The 24,597-nt window shown below is 39.7% G+C and overlaps 1 long non-coding RNA gene across 5 annotated transcripts in view; it reads left to right on the top strand.

The window, feature by feature from the left end:
- The first annotated feature begins 292 nt into the window (after positions 1 to 292).
- LOC112679194 (uncharacterized) overlaps positions 293 to 24,597 on the top strand; it is a 106,258-nt gene continuing 81,953 nt past the window's right edge. For all 5 annotated transcript variants that reach the window (XR_003148155.3, XR_003148156.3, XR_007411223.1 and 2 more), the window contains exons 1-2: positions 293 to 533; positions 4,463 to 4,582. This is a non-coding gene — a long non-coding RNA (uncharacterized LOC112679194). The remainder of the gene's footprint in view (positions 534 to 4,462; positions 4,583 to 24,597) is intronic.

Here is a 24,597-nt window from a genome sequence, read left to right as displayed (position 1 = left end):
AATAGCCCCTCACATTTGTACAATGCTTCTCATTTTTCAGAGCACTTCCAATTGCACTATCTCATTTTATCTGCGCCACGGTCTGCAATTTTTCAGGGGAGGAGAAGAAGGGGAGGATTGGATCAGTCCTTGCCTAGGGCCATCCGGTAAGTCACGGGGCTGGGACAGCAGCCAATTTCCCCAGTGTTAGTCCTGTTCTTTTTCCCATTGGAATCCACTGCTTCAGCTTCTATGTCAATGCCCTTGATCGTCCATCTGGAAAAGTGTGTCACTAATGCTGATAGTGGTGCGAGGGCAGTCAGGGTATAGAACGGTTTGCTCCTGGGAATGTGAGCTTGCGGCACCAGAGAATAGTTTCAGGGTTTGTCCAGTCCTGGGCAAGGCTGGCGGGCCCGTGCTCCAGGCCCCTGGGTCATCGGCAGACTCTGTGTCATCGCATTCCACCAGCTTCTTCTTAGGACAGTAGGACAATGGCCCCCAGTTAAGACACCCAAAAGTGACTTACTGAATTCCCTACAAAAATCCTCTGGGAGGTAAGACTATCTACTTACTCAAAATAGAAAGAAACGTAGAGATCTTTCTATGGCAAACTGCTCATTCTGTAGCCAGAACATAGAAGGTTACAGAGGAGTAGAAACTTGCTTGTGGTTAGAGAATGGATTTTGGGCTCTCGCAGATTTGGGGGTTCATTCTCAGCTGTGCCACTTACTGATGGGGGAGTCAGCTTGGTGGGGGAGGAGGCAATGGGAGCAATGCATTTATTTTTATTATTTTTTTAAAGATTTTATTTATTTATTCATTCTTGGGAGACAGAGAGAAAGAGAGAGAGGCGGAGACACAGGCAGAAGGAGAAGCAAGCTCCAGGCAGGAAGCCCAACATGGGACTCGATCCCGGATCTCCAGGATCAGGTCCTGAGCCAAAGGCGGCACCAAACCGCTGAGCCACCCGGGCTGCCCCGGAGCAATGCATTTAAAGCACTGAGCACATAGTAGGCGCTACAATTGTAACAGAGTCTGAATAAACTTCCGGTGATTTCTTTAGGTTACTTTTCCAGAAATGGAAGTACCAAGTTAAACGATCTTTAAAAACCCTTGATAAGTGTTGCCAAGTTTGGCTCCAGAAATGTGGTTTAAATCTTTATTTTCCCATCCATCGTGGCAAAACATATTTTTGATCACACCCTTACAAACACTGGGTATTATCCTTATGTGATCTTTGCTAATTTTATAGATGAAAAGTGTTTCTCATTATTATTCTTGTGCAAACTTCTTTGATTATTAGTGATATTAAATATTGATTTTAATTTTTTTTCACTAGCAAAGTTTGTCATTTTTACATAGTCAAATTCATTAAAGCTTAAAGCCAATCTCGCTATGCCCCCTCCCTGCCAACTTTCTTGATATTCTCACCCAAACACTATCTTTATTACCTGACACACCATTTGATGGGTAGTGTTGATCAGCACAAAGCTATTTTAGCAAAATAGGGGAATGTATTAGACTGAATAACAAGAATATAAAAAGACATCTGGTGAAAGATCTTGTAATGGGTATATGCACTTGAGAATATTTTGTACATGATATTTTATTGTTAGAAAAAAATAGTTTGGGGACACCTGGGTGGCTCAGTGGTTGAGCATCTGCCTTTGGCTCAGGGCGTGATCCTGGAGTCCTGGGATCGAGTCCCGCATCAGGCTCTCTGCATGGAGCCTGCTTCTCCCTCTGCCTGTGTCTCTGCCTCTCTCTCTCTGTATCTCATGAATAAATAAATAAAATCTTAAAAAAAAAAAAGAAGAAAAGAGTTTGAATCAACAGACTTAATAAATAGAGTTTGCTGGCAAAGGAACATGCCATAATCAGCATGAAATTTGGATTTTCAGACATGATAAGGAGAATATATGATAACCTTTAACATTCTGGTGACCCCAAAAGGGGGAGAAGAAGTAGGGTAGGATTTGAGAGATGTTTCTGCACAACATTATTTACACCATGTACACCAGGTTTGAACATGAATTAAGAAAGCATAAAGCCCATTTCTCTGACTATAGCACCTACTTCTTGTTTCTTCCATTGGATCAAAGATTTAAAACCATCAATACTGGAAGAAAAGAATGTAATCTTAAGGTATAGATGGGATTTCTAATTTTTACAGGATCAATAGCTAAAGAAAAAAACTTCTAACTAAGTAATAATTAGAAATTTCTGTTATGCAAATCACTATACATGTAAAATTGAAAACTCAACAGTAATGTGGGAAAAATAGTTGCAACATACATGAAAAATAGTTAAGGTTTTTAGCATATATATAAATTGCACCCCCAAAATAATAAGAAAAACACAAAGGGTTGAGCTGTGAATAAGTAAGTATCTAAAAGAAACTAAGAGATAATAAACATATGAAAAACTGCTCAGCTTCGCTTATATTAAAACAAACGTGGGGGCTCCTGGGTGGCTCAGTTAGTTAAGTGTCTGACTCTTGGTTTCAGCTCAGGTCATGATCTCAGGGTCGTGGGATCAAGCCCCACATTGGGCTCTGCACTCAGTGGGGAGTCTGCTTCAGAGTCTCTCTCCCTCTCTGTCTGCTCCTCTGCTCTCTTTCTCTCTCTCTCAGATAAATAAATAAAATCTTAAAAAAACAAATGAAAATTTAAGCGAGAAATAATATTTTAAAGACATAATATTAATCATAAAATAGCATGATAAAGAACTTGCATAATAGGGCTTATTTATTTATTGAAGATTTTTATTTATTTATTCATGAGAGACACACACAGAGAGAGAGGCAGAGACACAGGCAGAGGGAGAAGCAGGCTCCACACAGAGAGCCTGCCGTGGGACTCCATCCCAGGTCTCCAGGATCCCACCCTGGACTGAAGGCATCGCTAAACCACTGAGCCACCGGGGCTGCCCAGTAGGGTTTATTTAAAAACAACAACACCCATATTTTTATATTATCTCCCATGTTGATATTGGTTATTTTTAAGTTATGAGATTGTGGGTGATTTCTCTCTCTCTCTGTTTTATATTAATTTAAAAATTTCCTATGATAAGCATTAGTTCCTTTCAAAATAAAAAGACCAGTTATTTATGTATTTACTTACTTTTTCAGTGATAACACCCAAAGCTGACATGATTGTGTGGAAATGGGTATTCTCATGTCCTGACAATGGGAGTATAAATAAATTCGACATTTCTGAGAAATGATTTGTCAGGAGAGAAACTTGTAAAATCTATATACTCTTCAAGCTGATATTAATTGTATCTGCTTTATTAAATTTATATTAAAATATATGAAGAGCACAAGATACAGAGACGAGATTATTCATTGCAATGCAGATATTTGTAAAGTATTTGTGACAACTTACATGTTCAAGAAGACAGAACCAGAATATAATTACAGAGTAATTAGCACTGCTTTGAGGATGGTATTTGAAGTGCCTCCAAAAAAATGAGTCATGCTCAAATAAATTTGAGAAACACCATGTTAAACAAAGTCAAATATTTTTCTTTAGTAGGCTTTTCAGAGACTTTAATAGCCACTGTGCATTATGACAATTCAAATAGGCAGTATTTCCCAAACTTATTTTACAGCAGAACTTATTTTTCTTTCAATGTACCTATGGGAATCTTCCAGAATTATGTTCAGAGAACATCAGTTTTGGAAACATTGCCATATAGAGTCCTTCAAAAGGTGTTGTAGAAGAGTGTTTCATTACCTGGAAAGGAGTATACAATATACATGAAATGATGAAACAGATTACAGAAGAACAATGCATAGCATGATCCCATTAATGAAGGACCATGAATGCACTGAAAAGAAACTGGCAAAAAAAAAAAATTAACAGCAAAGTGTTAAAAGTTGTTCTGTCTGGGTAATGGAAAATGGGTATTTCTTTTCTTTTTTGCTTATACACATTTAATAGGATTTCACAATGAACATATATTACTGTGCAAATAAGGAAAATAAAAGGTACAAAAATGATGTAGGGGAATATGTAATACGGTGTTCATAATGTGTTCAGTGTGAAAAGGAGATTACAAAGCAGTTTGTCCATTATAATATCTTTTTAAAAATACTTCCACGTATGGGTAGCTGTGCAGAGAAAAGGGAAGTGTACCAAGATATTAGCAGTTATTATTTGGGCGTCATATCTGGGATTACAGATAATTTTATGTAAACGGATTCCTTTCTTGTTGGTCTTTTGTTCTGAAGAATGTGACTTAAACCTGTGGATCCTCTAGGGGAGCGGGTCTCTGAGGTGGGATGTAGAAACCCCAGGGAGGGTATGAGATGATATATTGGTTGGGAAACATTATTAGAATATATATTTATTTTTCTCATCCTTTGTTCCTTTTTCTATGTTTAGTGATGTACATAATACATATTAGCACTATAGTACATGAAGTTTATAGATGTGTCATATACATTAGCAGTGCATTCTCCAAGATTTTTTTCCCACAGGAGATCATGATCAAAAATGTTTGATAACTACACCTCTAGAACACTGAAGCACTGGCAAGTGACGTCCTTGGCTATATTTCCAGTCTTTTAAAGGATACTGTCCTGATGACGTGGGCAGAGGTTGGTGACCAAATGGCTTAAATCTTCTCTCTGGCTTTGCTGACCAAGTAGTCTGAGGATCCCAATTTCCCATTCTGTTCAGTTGCCCAGGTCTGGACAGGATAAGGGATAGTCTGCTTTCAGGATAAGGGATAGGGCATTATATAGATTTGATGGCCAATGATGCTAAGTACTACATATATCTTCTGGATCCATGATGATTGCTGTTCTTGGCCCCATTGGGTGGACCCATGTGACCAGTTCTGGCCAGAGAGTGTGAGTTACAGAGTCATGTGTCACCCTTAGTTCAGACATTTTGTTACTATCGTGAGATGCTCTTTTCCACCACCATGACCCCACAATGTTTGATGTTGTGGGGGCTCCATCAGGTTGGACTGTAGAGAGAGGACAAGTATGACATAATAGAGCCCCCAGATGAGTGAGTAAGAAATAAGCCATCAGTGTCCATCAATGGATGAATGGATAAAGAAAATGTGATATAGATATATACAGTAGAATATTATTCAGTCACAAAAGTCACAAAAGAAGACAACATTAATGAACCCAGAAGACATTATGCTCAGTGGAATAAGCCAGACACAGAAAGACAAATAACATATGATGTCACTTATGGTGTATGTAAAAAAGTAGAACTCAAGAGCACCAGAGAGTAGAATGGTGGATGCCAGAGGCTGGGGGGTAGGGGTAGGGATAGGAGAAATGGGGAGATGTGGGTCAAAGGGTACAAACTTTCAGTTAAAAGACAAATAGGTTCTGGGGATCTAATGCACAGCATGGTGACTATAGTTAATAATACCACATTGTATTATTATTATGCTTGTATTATTGTATACTTGAAATTTGCTAAGAGAGTAGATCTTGAGTGTTCTCATAAAAAAAGTAACTAGGTGAAATGATGGAGGTGTTACATATTTAACGTATATTGAATCATCATACTGTATATTCTAAATATATACAATTTCTATTTGTCAATTATCCCTCAATAAAGCTGGCGAAAAAAATAAAAAAGGAAATAAGCTCTGATTTGTTTAAGTGCCTGAAATTTGGAGGATATTTGTTACTCCACCCGACCTTAATCCATGCTGACTTTGAGACCAGAGCACACCAGTTAACCCCAGGTGTTGTAGATGGGCTGGAATCCATTGTATTGAAGCCCTATCCTTGGTTCTTATGATGGAATTGAAGATAATTGCATAGATTTTTATTTCTTTGTTTGATTAAGGATTACTTATTTCCGACCTCCTAAGGGAATTGCTAAGCGTTTAAAAAATGTTTGTTTACAGAAACAAAAGTTAGTAAGTTACTAGATTTTTCTGAGGACTTTAATTCATTTTTCTCCTCAGAAATCTCCTTTTACTCTCAACCTATTTCCACAATGGGCTCTCCCCAGGCTCCTTTCCTAATGCCTTCCTGGTGGTTAAGGGATTATAGTAGAGTCATAGCTTATGCAGGAGTGAAACTTTAAAGTCAGTGAACAGAAAGCAGTACATAAAAATAGTTCATTTTCAAAAATATTTTGCAGGGTTTTTTTTTCTAATTTAGGAAAGTGTTGATCACAGCTCTAGAGCATTAAAACCCTTGAACATTTCTTAAATTGCTTTTAAAGAGTGGTACACATGACTTTCCATATACAAATCTGCACATGTACCTAAACATTGACATGTATAGTAATCTAAAATATGCCATAAAGGGTACGCAAGCACCTGTATCTACGGACACTAGAATCACATTTAGTGTGGCAAATGCTTGCACTATGAGATTGATGGGGAAAACAGTGGATTAATGTCATCTGTCTTATGCTCACTTTCATACATAAGCCTATGGAATGTGTGGTGGGGAGAATTTCCTGCATTATTTAAATACGTTTTCTTTTCCCCTCTGGCCACCCCTGCAACGTATTTGAATTTTCAGATGTTAAATGCATGACTGTTACAGTCACGCTATGCTTCCTCATTATAGCATTTGATTCTGTTCTTTCTCTTTTCTGGATTGATTGGCTTTTCCCCGTTAAGGAAAGCAGAGCTAATATATCCACCCAACTATTTGTTACTGAGGAGATTCCCTATTTTAGCCAAATGGATGCATGTTCGCTCCTGGAAAAGTAGATATGCCATACCTTACATGTGAGCCCCTACTACCCCTTTTCTGACATCTGATTTCTCAGGAGCTGGGCTCCAGGCAGATGGGGCTGGCTCCTGAGCTGGATATTCACTTTGTCTCTCCAGATTCTCTGTATACTCTTCTCCATCCTGCTCTGTGCCCTCATCCAGCCTCCCTCACCTGTGGTTTCTGGCTGTGTGAAGCCAATGGGAAGCACCAGCAGGAGATGAGAAGGTGGATGGGCAAGACATCCATCCCTCCCCACCCAACCAGGCTGTAAATGGGCAGTGTTCGGGCATCTCTTGTGGATGCCCTGTCCACAGCTCTCCATATCTCCTTAAACACCTGTTTCCTCTGCTCCTTCAAATACAAGGGTGCTAATGCCTTCTTGCTAATTCTTGCTATTGGTCTTGAGGTGCTGCACCATCTCTGTAAATTTCTCTTATTTCTACCCACTACTTTCTAAGTGATCCCATTTGTAAAACTCAGTTACCTCTTCTGCACACATTATGTATTTCCTGTTGGGACCCCAACCCTTACAACCTTGTGGGAGTCCAGGTATCACTGGGAAGTTGAAAATATGTCAATCTTCAATGCAACTTGTATCTTTTGGGGGAAAATGCCTCCTTTTCCTTTAAAAAGATTATTATAAATTATAATTTATATATATAGGCAAGCAAGAAATAATACAATGAATTCCCATGAAGCTGAAAAAATAAAAATATCGATATTGGTGAAATCTTTTTTTTTTGTAATCTCTGAAATACATCCTCACAGTGTTTATGCACTGAGAATCCAAGCCAGGACCTACTTTGCTCACAAGATGACAGATTTCTATGTGAGATGTGCCATCTGGGGCATTTTGAAATTTACATGTTGAACTTGTGAGTGAGAGTTTGTGTGTGGCTGAGAGAAACATTTCAGGTAGGGTTTTGGGAATGGTTTGCTAACCCAGCAGCAATTCTACTCAAGCAACTGCTCTTTCCTGAGTCACTGGGTGTGAGTTGAAAGCCCCAGCGTTGAAATGGGACAAGCCTGCATTGTAATCTTGACTCTTTCATTCACACCCTCTGCGACCTTGAAGGAGCGTTTTGAAGGAGCTCCTTGGATACAGAGACCCATCCTCTACCATAAGACATACCTACGATGTATAATGGTGTGTACAGGAGCACTCACTGCACACTTAACTTACTGTCGAGCCGGGGAAATGAGGTATGCAGGCTGATAAATATGATGCAAGGGTGCATGCCGCAAAGGTGGTGAAATCTTTTTTTTTTTTTTTTTTTTTAAGGTGGTGAAATCTTAAGGCTAGACCACTAAGGCCATGTGGAGGGAATGGAGGGAAGAATCTTGGAACCGTATTTCTCAGCCCTTATCATGCAGATGAGGACACAGACAGGACCACATATTCTAGCTCAGACCCACTCGCCACTGCATTACCTCTCACACCCATTCCAGCTCCAAGTGGCAGTATTTTTCTAGGTAAGCAGGTATCAGCACTGTTCCAGTATTTTCCTCAGAGTTTTCAAGTAGAGCCTACTGTAGGGATAAGAAAACCCAGATAAGCAAAGAGCTCTGTGGTTAACACTGCCTTGTCAAGGCAGTTCCTTCCCGCTGACTAGAGTAGACAAGATTATGGGTTCTAAAAAAAAAAAAGAAGAAGAAGAAGATTATGGGTTCTAGAATATGCTACTGAAAGACTCTCCTGGATCTAACTGTAGCCCAGCTCTTCTGAGTCTTCTTTCTGATAAGATCTTGCCGCTGGGCTCTGTCCTTGACCCATTTATTTAGTCCAGTTTTATTTTTATTTTATTTTATTTTATTTTATTTTAATTTATGATAGTCACACACAGAGAGAGAGAGAGAGAGGCAGAGACACAGGCAGAGGGAGAAGCAGGCTCCATGCACCGGGAGCCCGACGTGGGATTTGATCCCGGGTCTCCCAGGATCGCGCCCTGGGCCAAAGGCAGGCGCTAAACCGCTGTGCCACCCAGGGATCCCATTTAGTCCAGTTTTAGCAAGAATCCTGCTGGGTCAGTTTAGGTGAGAATCCCTCACCTTTGATCTCTGATCAGATTCCTCACCCCCCAGCTTTGGTATCTGACAACACTTGACATCTGATCAAATTCCTTATTCCTCTACCTTTGATATCTTATTACCGTGGCCTTCAGGAAAAAAAAAAAAAATCCTGTGCTGTCAGTTTAGCAGAATTCCCCTTACCCCTGATGCTTCCTTTTAATAATTTCCCATCCACTGACTCCTGACCTTGATCCTTGGCTGCCAATCTCTACTTGCTCTTGTTATATCTAAGGTTGAGTGCAGTCTCTCTTCTCTACCACAGAACCCCCATCGCAGTGGTCTCCCCAAAAAGAGTCTGCCTTACAGTTTTCAACAAGTGTCATGAATAATTTTTTCTTTAGCATTACTACCTGCGTTCAAATTCCAGGTCTGCTACTTATGGTCTGTGTATTATTCTCCTTATTTACACAATGAAAATAATGACTTCCCTCACAGGGTTGTGTGAGAAATGAAGTGATATATTTATTTATATCTATATCCATATCCATATGCCTATTTAGGACAGTGCCTGGGACATGGTGACATCCCATACTTTTTAGCTGTTACTATTTCTTCCACTAGACTGTAAGTCCTAAAGGTAGATGTTGAGTCTCTCTGTTCCAGTGCCACATGTCTAGCACTAAAGAAAGTGTTCGGCACACAGTAGGCTTTCAGTAAATATTTACTGAATATTGAATTCAGTGATTGAATAAATGGATGAACATAGTTCTTTATTTTCCTTTCCCAGAGTTTGAAAGACATGATAGAGTCCTCACACTTACCCATGGTGATGGAACAAAGCGTCACATCTTCCTTTCCTCTGTGCAGTAGTCAATTAAGGACAGAGAGTACTTTAGGACATATGCACTCCTTAATTCATTTGACAAATATTTAATGGTATCAAGTGATAGAGATAAAAAGATGATGAAGACTCTGAGTGAGGACAGAGAGAGATCATGTGCCAGGTACTGGTAATTTCAAGCATCCTTTCAGTATTGTTACTGCATCAAGGGAGAAGCATGTGTTGGCAAGAGATGAAGTTAGAAACAGTTGGCAAAAGCCACATAATGAAGCTCGCAGACTTGAGTTCCATAGAAGCAATCCCTGAGCCCAGGATTCAGATGCAAGTGATTCATTAAGAAGTGCTCCATATAGAAGCAGAAGCAGAAGTAGAAGAAGCAGATGAAACAGAAGAAGAGGAGGAGAAAGAGAAGGAGAAGAAAGGCTCCCAATGGAAAAAAAATATTTGCAAACCATGTATCTGATAAAAGAATTTAATATCCAGGGATGCCTGCGTGGCTCAGTGGTTGAGTTTCTGCCTTCAGCACAGGGCGTAATCCTGGGGTCCGGGGATTGCATCCCACATCGAGCTCCCCACTGGGAGCCTGCTTCTCCCTCTGTCTATGTCTCTGCCTCTCTGTGTGTCTCTCATGAATAAATAAATAAAATCTTAAAAATGTTTAATATCCAAAATACATTTAAAAAACTCGCACAGCTCAATAGCAAAACAAACACAAAAGATTCGATTTTAAAATAGGCAAAAGACCTGAATAGACATTTATCCAAAGAAGATATATGAATGGCCTACAGGTACTTGAAAAGATGCTCAGTATCACTAATTATTAGAGAAATGCAAATCAAAACCACAGTGAGTTGTCACCGAATGCCTGTTAGAATGGCCATCATCAAAAAAAAAAAAAAAATCAAGAGATAGCAAATGCTGGTGTGGATGTAGAGGAAAGGGAACCATTGTGTGCTATTGGTGGGAATGTAAACTGGTACAGCCATGATGGGGAACAGTATGGAGGTTCCTCAAAAATTTTAAAAGAGACTTATCATATGAACCAGCAATTCCACTTTTGACTCTATATCCAAAGGAGTTGAAAACAGGACCTTGAAGCTATATCTGCACCTTACGTTCATTGCAGCAATTACTTACAATAATCATGAGACAGAAATAACCCAAGTTTGCATTGACAGAGGAATGGATAAAGAAGATGTGGTGTATAAACACAATGGAACATTATTCAGCCACAAAAGGGGGAAATCCTGCATTTGTGATAATATAGATAGACCCAGAGAGTATTTTGCTAATTGAAATAAGTCAGACAAAGACAAATACTGCACGAGTTTACTCACATGTGGAATCTAAAAACAAAACCAAAAATCAAAAGCCAAACTCCTAGAAAGAGATCAGCTTTGTGATTACCAGAGGCGGGGGGGGGGGGCAGTGAGGAAATTGGAGGAATGGTGATCAAAAGTCCAAACTTCCAGTTATAAGATAAATAAGTATTGGGCACGTAATGTGCAGGATGATGACTATAGCTAACAGTGCTGTAGGTGTGTGGAAGTTGCCAACAGTGTAAATCCTAAGAATTCTTATCATCACAAGAAAAATTTTTTTCTTTTTCTTTTTTTTTTTGTATCTTTGAGATGATGGATGTTAACTAAACTTAGTGAGTTAATCATTTCATTATATATGTAAGTCAAGGTACACTGTTCAACTTAAACAGTGCTGTATGTCAATTATATATCAGTAAAGCTTGGCGGGGGGGTGAGAGGATGGGGGAAGAAGTGCTTCCAGAAAAATCTGATTAGAGAATAGGAGGAGCAGAGTGGAGAAGGCAAGAAGCCAACTGTGGTTGCTAGTGTCCAAGAGGGCCCCCCACTGATCCCCACTGCCTGGTATCCTTTCTTGCTGTCCTGTCCCACATCCTACTGACTGATCTGTGTGACCAACAGCATGTAGCAGAAGTGAAGGCCTGTCCCTTCGGAGATTCGGTTCTGTTTTGGTGCTCTCTTGCTCACGTGCTAGCTCTCTCCTTCTCTTGATCATTTGCTCTGGGAGAAGACAGCTGCCATGTCATGTGAGCAGCCCTATAGAGAGGCCCATCTGGCAAGGACCTGAAGCCTCCTGCCAACAGCCATGTGAGTGATCTTGGAAGCAGATTCTCCATCCCCATCAGATGGCTGCCTCCCCAGCTGACAACCTGCCTGCAGCCAGGTAAGCTGCTCCCAGATTCCTGACCCTCAGATACTGTATGAGATAATAAATGTTTGTTGTTTTAAGCCATTAATTTTTGAAGGAATTTGCTATGAATCAATAGATAAATAATATACCCAGGAAGGGTGTGATCTTTTTTTTTTTTTTTTAAGATTTATTTATTTATTTGATAGAGCAAGAGTAGGGTGGGGCAGAGGGAGAGAGAATCTCAAGCAGTCTCCCCAGTGAGTACAAAACCCAACTTGGGGCTGGATCTCACGACCCTGAGATCATAACCTGAGAGGAAACCAAGAGTCAGATGCTTAACTGACTGCACCACCCAGTCACCCATGGGAAGGGTGTGATTTTAGGCAAAGTCCTAGCCTCAACTTGATCTGCAGATGAACTCTGGAGTGTTACACCTCACAGCTGGTCCTTACTTGAGGCAAGGAGCTGTACTTGCGTACTCTTATTTCAGGGAGTCATAGGCTGCCTTGACTTTTGCTTGTCTGTACTTTTGGGTAAAAATTCTCCATTCATGCATAGTAGCCCTCTAGAGAGAATCTAAGGTGTGGACCCTTAGATGAAACATATAGAAGCTAGGAGAGGTAGGGGTAGAGGAACCCCAAAATACTAGAAGGGATTCAAGGGGGTATGGGCCAAGCCCAGATAGTGTCCCATAACCAGGACCTACCTGGCCTTGGACTTTGCCTTGCACCTGATAAGGAACCATCATAGAATTTCATGTGAGGAAGGTTCTGGTTAACCCCTTCTGCCAAGAAATACGATTTGTGGGAAATAATCAAGTATCAGATCTAAGTGCAGCATCCCTTGCTTTGTTGTTCCCTATCTTTTCTCTCTAAATTATAAATATACAAATATATATTTTAAATATAATCTGTATGTAGCTCTGACTTAATGGGAAACATTTACAGTTTTTTCCCCCCTAAGAATTTTCAAAATCTTTTTAATAAGCGGTTTAATAAAAAAAAAAAAAAGCTTTACACAGTGATCTGTGGCTTCATATAATAAAGGTATTTCTAAGCCAAAACAATTTTTAAATTATTGAAAATAATAATCATTTCAATAATTTGTCAAAATATCACTTAAAAATAAAGGATGCCACTTATTTCCTGCTTTGGCTATGATCACACTGGCAGCCCAAGAGGGAAATGGACCGACAAAGCCTTTGTACAATCATTTAAGCCAGAGATGCCATGGATGGGAAGGAAGTAATGCACACAGGTAATATTGGGAGGCAGAGTCAGCAGGATAGTGATGGAGAATTGGGTCAAGGAAGAGGGATAAGTTATGGATGCTCCCCAGGCTCTTGACTTGGGTGAGAGACAGAGGCAGAGAACAAATTTAATACTGAAGAAGAACGTTGAGCATCCAGGCTTTAGCTCTTTAGGCTGGTTTCCCCTTTTCCTTTGTTCCTCCTGTATATATTTAACATCTACTTGAAGAATCTTGCTAATGCTGTGAGAACTATAATGGCAATGTAGACGGTTTTTAAATCTCAAATTTGAGTAAAAATCAAAGATGTAAACAAATAATCAAGGCATTACATGATTAAAAAAAAAAGACTGGTTTTGGAAGACAGAGGTTTTCTTTTTTCCATTATTTCTCTATTATGAACTACCTTTCTTTCATCCTCTCTGTTCCCCTCCCATAACTGTTCTCTTTCTTCTTGAGATTCTTCTTTTCTCATCCTCATTTTCCCCCCATTAATTCCCTGGGTCATTTAACATCTTGGCTAAAAGTTTCTCTGTGCCCTGCCTCTGTTTCTGTATTCCCTGCCCTGCCAATAATGCTGCACTACTTGACTCTGCGGTACCTGCAGAAAGCTTTTCCACTGAATCAAACCGTGCATGTGTCTGCATTGATGTTTTCTGTGTTGATTGGGTTCCCCTGAGAGGCTGGTGCCTGAAATATAGAATTTGATATTTAGTAAGACTGTATGTGGGGCTCACAATCTCCCATGTCTCAGGAGTGCAAATGACAGGGTGTTTAGGCTTCGGAGAACTGTCACTCCTTAGCAGACACACATAGTTCATAGTGATCATCATTAACAATTGGATTTTCCAGCTCCCAGTCCCCCTGGATTTTCAGGGCTCTGCTTGTGCTCACAGCAGCAAGCCAGATGCTCATCCTTGCAGTTCTCCTGGGGAAGCAGGCTCATGGCAGGCAAAGGGATTGACAAAGATTCTGCTGGAACTAATGGGTTCTCCAGTATTGTCTCATTACTTAGAGTGGTCTCAAATGTCCCTCTGCATCCTACTTCCTCTTTGCTATTATTATCCTATTCCTGCTCAGATTTGTCCCAGCAGCTTTACAGAAGGCGGCAAGGGAAGGGGTTGACAAAATGGAACCCAACAGGGGTGCGGAGCTGAAGATACTTTAACTCTTAGGCTTTAATCAGCTCTGATCCTGAAATGATGATGGAAAGTAGCATGGTCTAAACAAGAGGAAATCACTCTGGCCGTGACATGGCTGCTCATTGGGTCCAGATCTTAGCTTCTGCTCTTTGTTCTCTTTTCCAAGGTCACAAGGGCTTGTTCTTTCTTTTGTGGGTTTGCTGAATAAAACTAACAAATTTATCTTCCTGCCATAAATAGTAACCAACAGGAGGCACTACTCAAGAGTCATAGAATCTACTTGTTATCAAAGGAATCTGTACAAGCCTTTTCAGATAGACCTCAGTTTGGGATAGATTTGGCAAGCTGACAATTTTTCTCTTACATCATCTGCTATTACTATACTACTGAGTCTGAGATCAGAGTGAGGTTAAGCATGGCAGATTATGACAAGGCTGTCCAGCTGGAGGGCCCAATATTGTTCTCTGGCTCATGATGTAGAGACAATTTTTTTGTTTCCGTCATTTTAAAAAGTGAACACCAAGGTGGCATCGGGGCCACTTATCCATTGATCCATCTCAGTATGTGATGCAAGTGAGATGAGGGGGTGAGGTCAGCTTTTGACTGGTCTTCAGGCAGCAAAGAATATTGTTTGATACTATTTTCAACATTAAGTGGTGTCACAGTAGGCAAGAAAAACTTGCTTTTATGTTTGCTGAGTTACAGAGGTGTCTAGCATACCTCCCTCATCTCCATTCTAATTCATCACTGAGATCTAATTTCCATGACTGTATACTTTCCTATAATTTTTCTTGACCCCTTTTCAAGTATTCATGGTCTTTTTCATAATGCTTTATTTTTTCCAAAGTTGCCCCCTCACATGGCCGGAAGCTGATGCTACCTGTCAGATCAGAGTTTGGCTTGAGTTGGCATCAGATTTTAGGATTTCATTCTCTAAGTCATGTCCAGGTGTGAATGAGGCTCTTTGGTTGGGTTTCTTGAGTATGTGCTCTTTCAATCTAAAGACTTGAGAGACAATTCATCTGCTTCTCCACACACCTGATACACAATGGTGATTTAAGGCTACAATTGCCTCTCCAGTTTAGAAAGATGTATGTGGGAAAGAGATACATATCAGCCACTGGTCCATGGCTTTTCTGATATCTAGCCAGGCAAATATCCTTGAATAGCACTCAGTCTTATACCCCTAGAGTTATTTTCATGGCTCTTGTCTTTACCTTCTGGGCTTCTGGTTCTACATTTTGAGCCATTCTTCTTTTTCTTTTTTCCCCCAGCTTTACTTAGATATAATTGACATATAACATTGTATAAGTTTGAGGTAAACAATGTAATGATTTGATGTATGTGTATGTTTCAAAATGATTACTATAATATAATTAGTTGACACATTCATCACTTTACATAGAAATTATGTGTGTGTGTTGTGAGAACATTTAAGATTTACTCTCTTAGTAACTTTCAAAGATTCAGTACAGTATTGTTAGCTGTTGTCACCATACTGCACAGAACTTAATCATCTTAAAACTGGAAGTTTATACCCTTTGACTATCATCACCCATTTCCCACTCCTGCATCCTGGCCCTGGCAACCACCAATCTGCTCTCTGATTTTATCAGTTTGTTTTTTTTAGATTCCACTTACAAGAGATCATACAGTATTTATCTTTCTCTGTCTGACTTATTTCACTTAGCCTGATACCCTCAAGGTTCATCCGTGTTGTTGCAAATGGCAAAATTTATTTCCTTTTTCATTGTGACCAAATAATAATTCCAGTTTCTGTGTGTGTGTGTGTACACCAAGTTTTCTTTACCCATTCATATATTGATGGACAGTTGGATTGTTTTCACATCTTGGCTAATTGCAGATAATGCTGCAATGAACATGGGTTGCAAATATCTCCTTGAGATTGTGATTTCATTTCCTTCAGGTAGATCCCCAGAAGTGGAATTGCTGGATTAAATGGTAGTTCTATTTTTATTTTTTTGAGGAACCTCCACATTGTTTTCCACAGTGGCTGCACCAATTTATGTTCCCACCCACAGTGCACAAGTGTTCACTTTTTTTTTTTTCACCTCCCCAAGTGGCTTCAGCTTCCTCACAGTATGGTGGCCCTGAGTCAGACTTCTTAAATGGTGGCTGAAGATTCCAATATCAGTGTTCCATCAAACAAGATGAAAACGACACCATCTTTTTCTCAGTTGTTGTTTCAGAAGTCATAGCACATTACTTCTATCACATTCTATTGGATAGACATGAGTTACAAGCCTGCCAGATTCAAGAGGAGGGGACAAAGACTCTCTCTTGATGAAAAGATTGTCAAAAAATATAAACATACATAAAATATAAAGATATAATTGGCAGATATATCTTAAAACTGATGTAATGTCTAAGCTTTAAACACATTAACTCACAATACCTCTACATCAATTATAAGGTAGAGTATTTCCCTAAAAATTGAAAGACAGTGAGCTATGCTAAAGATAATACTCAGCTCAAGGACCTGGACACATCTTTTTTTAGATATCCAAAGGACTAGACCAGGATTGGCAAACTTTTTCTGCAAAGGGCCAGATTGTAAATATTTTAGGCTTTGCAGGCCATATGGTCTCTGTTGCAACTTCTTGACTCTGCTGCTATAGTACAGAAGCAGCTGTAGACAACACATAAACAAGTGAGCATGGATGTGTTTCAATAAAACTTTATTTATGAAAACAGGCAATGAGCCAAATTTGGTGCCCAGGTCATCGTTTACTGACCCTGGACTAGACCATGGTTCTTTACTGATCTCCAGACTAGCCATGGAGGGGACAGTGCTCAGTGCCAGATACCAAGAAAAGTGATGCTGATATTGATAGGTCTGGCCTTAGGTAACTTGAGATGCTTTCTCTACTGACCTCTGATGGCTAATTGAGGGTCTGAAGGTACTCCTAAATTTTCCTCATCATCAAAGTACCAGCTGGGAGAGTTTACCTAAAAATACATTTACATAAAAATATAATTTCTTTTGATTGGCCATGCAGATCCTTTATTAAAGAGCAGCGATTGTTCAGTCTTGGCTAGTGGAGAGTGAAAATTATGGATATCAGCAGGTCCTTGGAGAATCTTTTAGGGCCATACTTAGTAGAGAGGATGGAACAGATTCAAGTCCAGGACTCTAGTTTCAAGAAAAAGCCTTTGTCAGATTAAGGCAGTTCTTCTGAAATATTTTCAGAGATAGTCTGGTAAACCTGAATATTATCAGAACAACAATTTTCAGCATGGACCAAAATAGAAACCCAGCATTATGATTTAGGGCACAATAAAAGCTGATTGAAAGGTTAGGATCCCTCATTATCAAAAGAACATCACAGGGATCAATGATCTCTGATGTAGGACCTAATTCATCACACATCCCTTTATGGCCAGCTTCATTGCCAGGTCTTGCCCTTTCTGGCTAGGAATCTGTGTTAGTACAAAGGAGTGTGAGTGACATTTGACTTAATGTCATGGCCCCTTGTCTGCTCTATCTGAACTCCCAAGTTAAATCAGCTCTAGTTATTTATATGGTCTCTGGGGCTGTGTTTCTAGGGGAAAGATATTCACTCTTATTTATGGTTCTAACTCAAAGGCTAAGCTGTAAGGTAAAACAGCTAACATGTCACCCAATAGTTGCACACTATTACTTTGGCACAGAATTACATTTGCATTCTTTGTCATAATTTCAGTCTAGGAACATATGGAATGGGATCGCTGCCATGGAAGGAGCCAGTCTTTCTCCTACAGTCTTATTTGCTGTTCTCCTCTATTCCTTTTGTTCTTGTAACCACAGGGGTTTGACCTTACAGAATTTGACCATGACTATTGCTGTCTAACACACAGACATGGACCAACTCATGATATGACAGACTCAATTCTAAGGCTCAAAAATATATTGAACTTCTGAAAATAGGCAACAACTTCCAGAGCACAGAAGACAGAATTATACGGTGGTGAGATGATAGATCATTTTATCTGTCAATTACTAGTAAGTGGGTGCAGCATCCACCAATTTATTTAATCTCTCTGCGACTCAATTTCTTTACCCGTAAAATGGAGGCGATTTAACATACTACGTAGGGTTCTTGTGAAGATGGCATTTAATGATATTCATAAAGTGCTCGATGCAATACTGGGCACAATATATTCCCTCAGTTAATGGAAACTGTGATCTTTGGGTTTATGAATTTGATGCCCCATAGATGTGGGGCTTTGTCAAATGCTTGCTTTGGCCTGAGGTATGTGGTAAATGACAGCACATGAATTCTGAGCCCAGACTTTAAGAGCACCTTGTGTTTTTGCTTGCTCCTCTGGGAGTCATTATTATTCTTCCCAGGTACCCTGGGCCCCAGAATGGGAGCAGAGTGACCCCAGATGACTTGAGCCTTATCTGAAATCTGGAGCCAAGGCCAAGAAAGTGTGCTGAAGATAGCTGAATCCTAGCTGACCTGCAGGCACATGAGTAAGAAACCATTGCCTATTGTGGTGTACCATTGATATTGTTATATGGCAACCCCTAACTAATGCAGCCATGAAAAGAGGAAGACCTTTCAGCCCAGGCATATGGAAGACAGAGGAGTAAGTCAGTAAAGCAAGTTGTCATACTCACTCTGGCAGAAACTCATTGTATGATTTTTGAACAATGCGCCTTGTCTATCTGGCTCTGGTTTCTCCTAATGCGAGGAGATTATACTCATTGTGGATGGCCCAAATATAATACCAATTCTACGTATAAACTCTTCTGTGTCTATAGACTAACTGTGCTATGCATATAAACTAATCTGTAATATTTGTTCAGAAATGAGAAAGCGGAAGGGACTCTGTTGAAGTCAATAAAATGAAAAATGACATGGATAAATTGAATAGGACCTGTCCCTAAATTCCTGCCACAGGATAAAAGAGGATCTTGAGAGATTTGGAGGAATTAGATTTAAGGCCAATGAGAAGAGCTACTTTTTATATGAAACTTTTGTAGTTCCTTCTCACAAAGTTATTCTAAAATGATAACACAAGCAAATATATAAACTTACAGTTTTGAGAAAGTTTAAAGCCCAGGGGTCACGGATGAATTTCATCAGCTAGCACAGTGTTTTTTAAAATTACTTGACAACATGTAAAAATGGGAGAGATTACATAAGAATTCATTTCCATAAGAATACAATTTCTTTTACAACATTCCAGGATCTGACAACACAAATCTTCTATTAAAGCAAAGAATAACCATTTGGGGCAGAAAGAGGGCTTTCTTCTTTTGATAGGGCTTAACATTTCTAATTTACTCTAGACCTCTCTGACTTGCAGTACCTACCTTGCTCCCAAAACCCCTTGAGGTTACAATCCTTGGTTTTGAGGAAGCCTCAAGACTAAGTTGATATACAGAGACCTTGAGTACATCAAAATCATCATCAATAGTTTTAAATTGTTGTCCTGTAGAGTAACTGGATCCTTTCCCAAGGAGGCATCTGGTGTGTCCATCCTGGAACAACTCAGGAGTCTATGTTTCTATATACTTTATAGAGAACAAGTTAGTTGAGGCTCTTCTTTCAATGTTGGACTTTAAATGGGCAATTTCATGTCAAAACTGAACCCATCCTCCTGTCTCCTACCTTGTTCCTTTTCCTTTATCCCACACTTTGGTCAATGGTGTTACCCATTCACTCAGGCTAGATACCCCAAGATCCAGTTTTTTTCTTTCTTTCTCTTCATTATAGCTAATTTCATACCAAAGCTGTAACTTCTCTGAAATCTCCTTTGCTTCAATCCCTCTTTATTCTGTTCACATGGCCACTACTTTAGCACAGATTTAGCTGGACTATTATTAAAAAAACAAAAACAAAAAGAATCCTGAATGCTAATTGGTATGTCTGATTTTTCATATACCCACCTCCCCACTCCCAACTCCACCCTATAATAAACAGAGATTTCTAAACATGGATCAATCATGTCACCCTCCTTTTAAAAACTTTTCAATAATTGATTTGTCATTGTTCATAAACTCCTCAATGCAAGAGTTTTCAAAATTGAGTTCTATCTTCTTAAATCTTATCCCTTGCTACCCTTTGCCAAAAACTCTATGTCATGGCCATTCTGATACAGTTACAAGATAAACTCTTCATATGTATGACTATTTATTTATTTATTTATTTATTTATTTATTTATTAATTTATTTATTTAGGTCTCCCTGCCTTTCTTCCACCTTCCATGGCTGTCAATTATCTCTTTTCCTTTGGAGTCATTTCTGGATCTCCTTAAACATAAATCAGATTTAATTGTATCATTCCCTCCCACTGCTATTTTTTAAAAAGATTTTTACCTATTTATTCATGAGAGGCACAGAGAGAGGCAGAGACCCAGGCAGAGGGAGAAGCAGGCTCCCTGCAGGGAGTCCGATGTGGGACTTGATCCCAGGACCCCAGAATCACAACCTGAGCTGAAGGCAGATGCTTAACCACTGAGCCACCCAGGCGTCCCGCTCCAATGGCTATTTTAAATTTTCTCTATTAGAAGACTCATCTGATGGGCATAATTCATTGTTTTTATATTGCCACATTGTTGGCTCCTGAAAGACAAGATTAGATCTTATTAATCACTGTGGTTCCACTGTCCATCACAGCGCTAAGCACCCTACAGCTATCAGTAAATGTTTCCTTGAATGAATTAATTACAAACAGACTCCTCGGTGTCTCTTCAGTGAGGTTGAGGCCAGGACAATAACATGGGGTTCTTAGTAGATGCTCAGAGAATGCTAGTGTTCATTTCATCTTGTCCCCTTAAACAAAATAGACCTTTATCTGCACATCTAACCCTCTGTTGCTTTCCCCCTTCTCAGACCTTTAACTGTTAATCTCTTCCTAAAATTCACCTTATGATTGTCCACTCAACTATGGCTGCACACTGAAATCATCTAAGGATCTTTCTTTCTTTCTTTCTTTCTTTCTTTCTTTCTTTCTTTCTTTCTTTCTTTCTTTCTTTTTTTCTTTCTTTCTTTCTTTCTTTCTTTCTTTCTTCTTCTTCTTCTTCTTCTTCTTCTTCTTCTTCTTTCTTTCTCTTTCTTTCTTCTTTCTTTCTTTCTTTCTTTCTTTCTTTCTTTCTTTCTTCCTTTCTTTCTTTCTTCTTTCTTTTTCCCTTTCAAAGAAGTAATGACTGTATTTCATCCACAGAAATTGTCATGTAACTGATCTGGGGGCAGCTTGGGCAATGGGATGACTCTATTGAGCAGCCAAGGTTGAGACCCTGTGATCTAGGTCTGAAGTTGGTACTTTTTTCATTGAAAAGGCCTCATGTGAGCAGCCCCGGTGGCTCAGCGGTTTAGTGCCACCTTTAGCCCAGCGCATGATCCTGGAGACCCGGGATCCGGTCAGCATTAGGCTCCCTGCATGGAGCCTGCTTCCCTCTGCCTGTGTCTCTGCCTCTTTCTTTCTCTCTCTCTCTCTCTCTCTCTCTATCTCTCATGAATAAATAAATAAATAAATACATACATACATACATACATAAATACATAAATAATAAAATAAAATAAAAAGGCCTCACTAAAAAAAAATAATTAAAAAAAAATAAAATAAAAAAGAAAAGGCCTCACTTTTTCAATGGCTCTGTAGGTTCCCAGTTGGCTAGGTCAGCACTAACCAACTTCCCCATGTACAAGGGGAGCCAGATGTGGGAGTTAAAACTAAAAAACTCATATGGGCTCTTTATGATCCTTTAGTTATCTGTGTTGCTTTTCTTGATTTATAGAATAAACCTGACCCCTGCCAGAATTTAAGTATCTCTTCATAGACTAAAGTTTTTTTTTTTTCTCTCTCTCATATATTTTGGTTCTGGGACCTGGAAGCTATGGCTTTACTGTCCTTTCTGGCTTTCCTCTCAACATTTGCCTTGTTCTGCTGAAAACAGGCATCTTTCACTCAGCATCAAAATGTCATGCTAAGAGAGTTTTTAGTATCCAGCTTGTAAGCCAGGGTGAATCTTGAAATTGGCTCTCTACTGGAATATAAGCAGCATGATTCAGGGGTCTTTCCAGCCCCAATCCAGCTGGAACCTTCTTTTAGGACAAGCAGTGTGAGTATATGCCATATGTCAGGGAGTAAGGGCAGTCATATGGATGTGGAGGAAAAAAGATGGGGAGTGAGAGGGAGGAAAAAGAACTTCCTAAGCCTAGCTGGTGAATCTGACTTACGGCACAGGTCATTTCCCCTGGTCTCAATCCTTTCCATAGCTAGGAAAGATGTATTTCTCCTTATCCTTGAATTGGATCGATAAAGTCCTTTTCGATGGTAAATAAAACAGTGCCTCACAAAGTCAAATCTGGAGTATGTGGAGGGAGGAACTGCCTCTAAGGATGGGCAGAGCAGATGCATCGGCATGCCCCCTGATTCCCCCAATACTTCTTGAAGAGATGGAGGGCCATGAGAAAGAAGAAAGGGACCCATGCATAGACAAGAAAATCAGAGCATTCCTGACATATAGGAAGCGGATATGATCAGATTTACAGAGAAACAGAACTGGAGGAAGCAGCTCACAACATATGGGGGAGTAGACTGTGGCCAAGTAGATACAATTTAAGAAAAACTCCAATCCTACAGTCCATAAAATGGAAGACCTTGAAAGTACACACTGAACTCTCTTCAGCTCTTATATGCGTGATACCATACCTCTCTTTTCGTTTTTTAAAATATTTTTTATAGATTTTATTTATATATTTGAGAGAAAGAAAGCAAGCAAGCACGGGGAGGGCAGAGGGAGAGAAAGAGAATCTCTAGCACACTCCCTGCTGAGCACAGAGCCCAGCTCAAGGTTCCATCTCACAACCTTGAGATCATGACCTGAGCCAAAACCAAGAATCAGACTCTTAATTGACTGAGCCCTCTAGGCATCCCTCTTTCTTCTATTTTTTTTTTTTTTTGGTGATATTTGATTAGGGTCCAGAATCCCCGAATTCTTCATAGTTGTCCATGATTGTCATAGGTGGAAACATGCAAATGAAACAGAAAAATCATATTGTTTATCACTGTGAAGACAGAGGTTCTCAGTTTCTAAGGTATGCAATTACCTCTAGGTTTTTTAAAATATAGGTGCCTGGGCTCTCCTCTAGAACCTCTTGAATCGAATCTTTGTGATTCCAAACATCCACACCTCCAAAAGTTCCCAAAGGAGAATCTGAAGCGCTCAGGGTTGAGGATTAAAGCATTTTCTCCAGGCCCCAATTAAGATTTAGATTGAGCTGGGCTGTACCAAATAGACTTAGCATGTGCTTCAGGAGGGCCACAGGTAGAAGAGAGAGATGGAAAAAATTTAATAGGTAGCATAAGAAAACATTCCAAAGTTGAATTAAGATATTCTCTTCAGGTTGAAAGGCCCTCTGGGTACTGAGAAGGATGGATGAATAAAAAACCCATACATGGAATCTCTGATGAGAACATTTAAGGTGTGAAGTATAAAAAGGACATTTTGAACACTGCATGAATCATTATCAAATCTTGGGTGTGGTTGAAGCTGATTAATTCAGGGGAGGAGATAGTCCAGAAGCGTTATGATTTTTATGTCTTACATTTCATGGCTCAGTTTCCTTTCTTTTCTAAAGTGGGAAAAAATAATGGTTTATAGAGTTAAATGAGGAAATTCTTGTAATAGTGACTGGCACATAAGTGCTCAATAAATGTTATTATTATTATTCCACAATAAATATGCTTATTAAGATGATTTGATACTTTTCTTGTACAAAATGTATAGGAAACTTCAATGATCCCAGGGAGAAGGGTCCTGGTGGTAACATAATTAATTTTATTGTTATTTTTTTGTGGCAGTGTCTCTAGTGGTGCATTAGACACGGTGGGAGGCTGCATTGGATGCTCTCCATGGTCTTGCCAGCAAGAGCATTTTGAGGATTTTAAAGATGCATCAGGTGATGTTACAGAGGTGGAATAATAGACTCGAAGTGTCATGACATATCTTTAGCTTTTAGTTCTGATCAGAAAAGGTGGACGAGGATGCTGAAAGCAAAAATGTGACTTCTTGAGGTGCCCAGTGAAGACCCAGGGAGCATCTGAAACCCCAGAGGAACCTGGCTCCATGCCACAGAATGAGCCAGAGATCCTAGTCTGTGGCAGAGAGGCTGTAGCCAAAGTGCAGTAGCACTGTGGGAGTTTGGGAACAATCCCGAGAACTTGGCAGCCAGAGCAGACTCAATGACCTTCGTGAAACTGACAGCTTACTCTGGCTGCTCATTCCCCCTTCTCAGGCTTCTGTCTCTCTTTTGCTTGCAAAGCTAAAAAGGACAGCTTGGAAATTTATTGTCTTCACAGGAGACCCTCAGTCTTGGATTCTCATGGTCCCTAACACAACCAGGGAAAACTATGCAGATACTAAGACAGTTGAGAGTAACAAAGGAAGTCATTGGACAGGTAAGGACTGAAAAATCTTTAAGACGTCCTTTTTTTTCTCAGCTTTTCAGAAGGATCAGATCACGAGTGTGAAGGGTACC

The sequence above is a fragment of the Canis lupus genome, chromosome 6 (genome assembly GCF_003254725.2).
Source record: "Canis lupus dingo isolate Sandy chromosome 6, ASM325472v2, whole genome shotgun sequence".
NCBI lineage: Eukaryota > Metazoa > Chordata > Mammalia > Carnivora > Canidae > Canis > Canis lupus.
The sequence above is the reverse complement of the archived record's forward strand: the minus strand, read 5'-3'. Positions and strand labels throughout refer to the sequence as shown.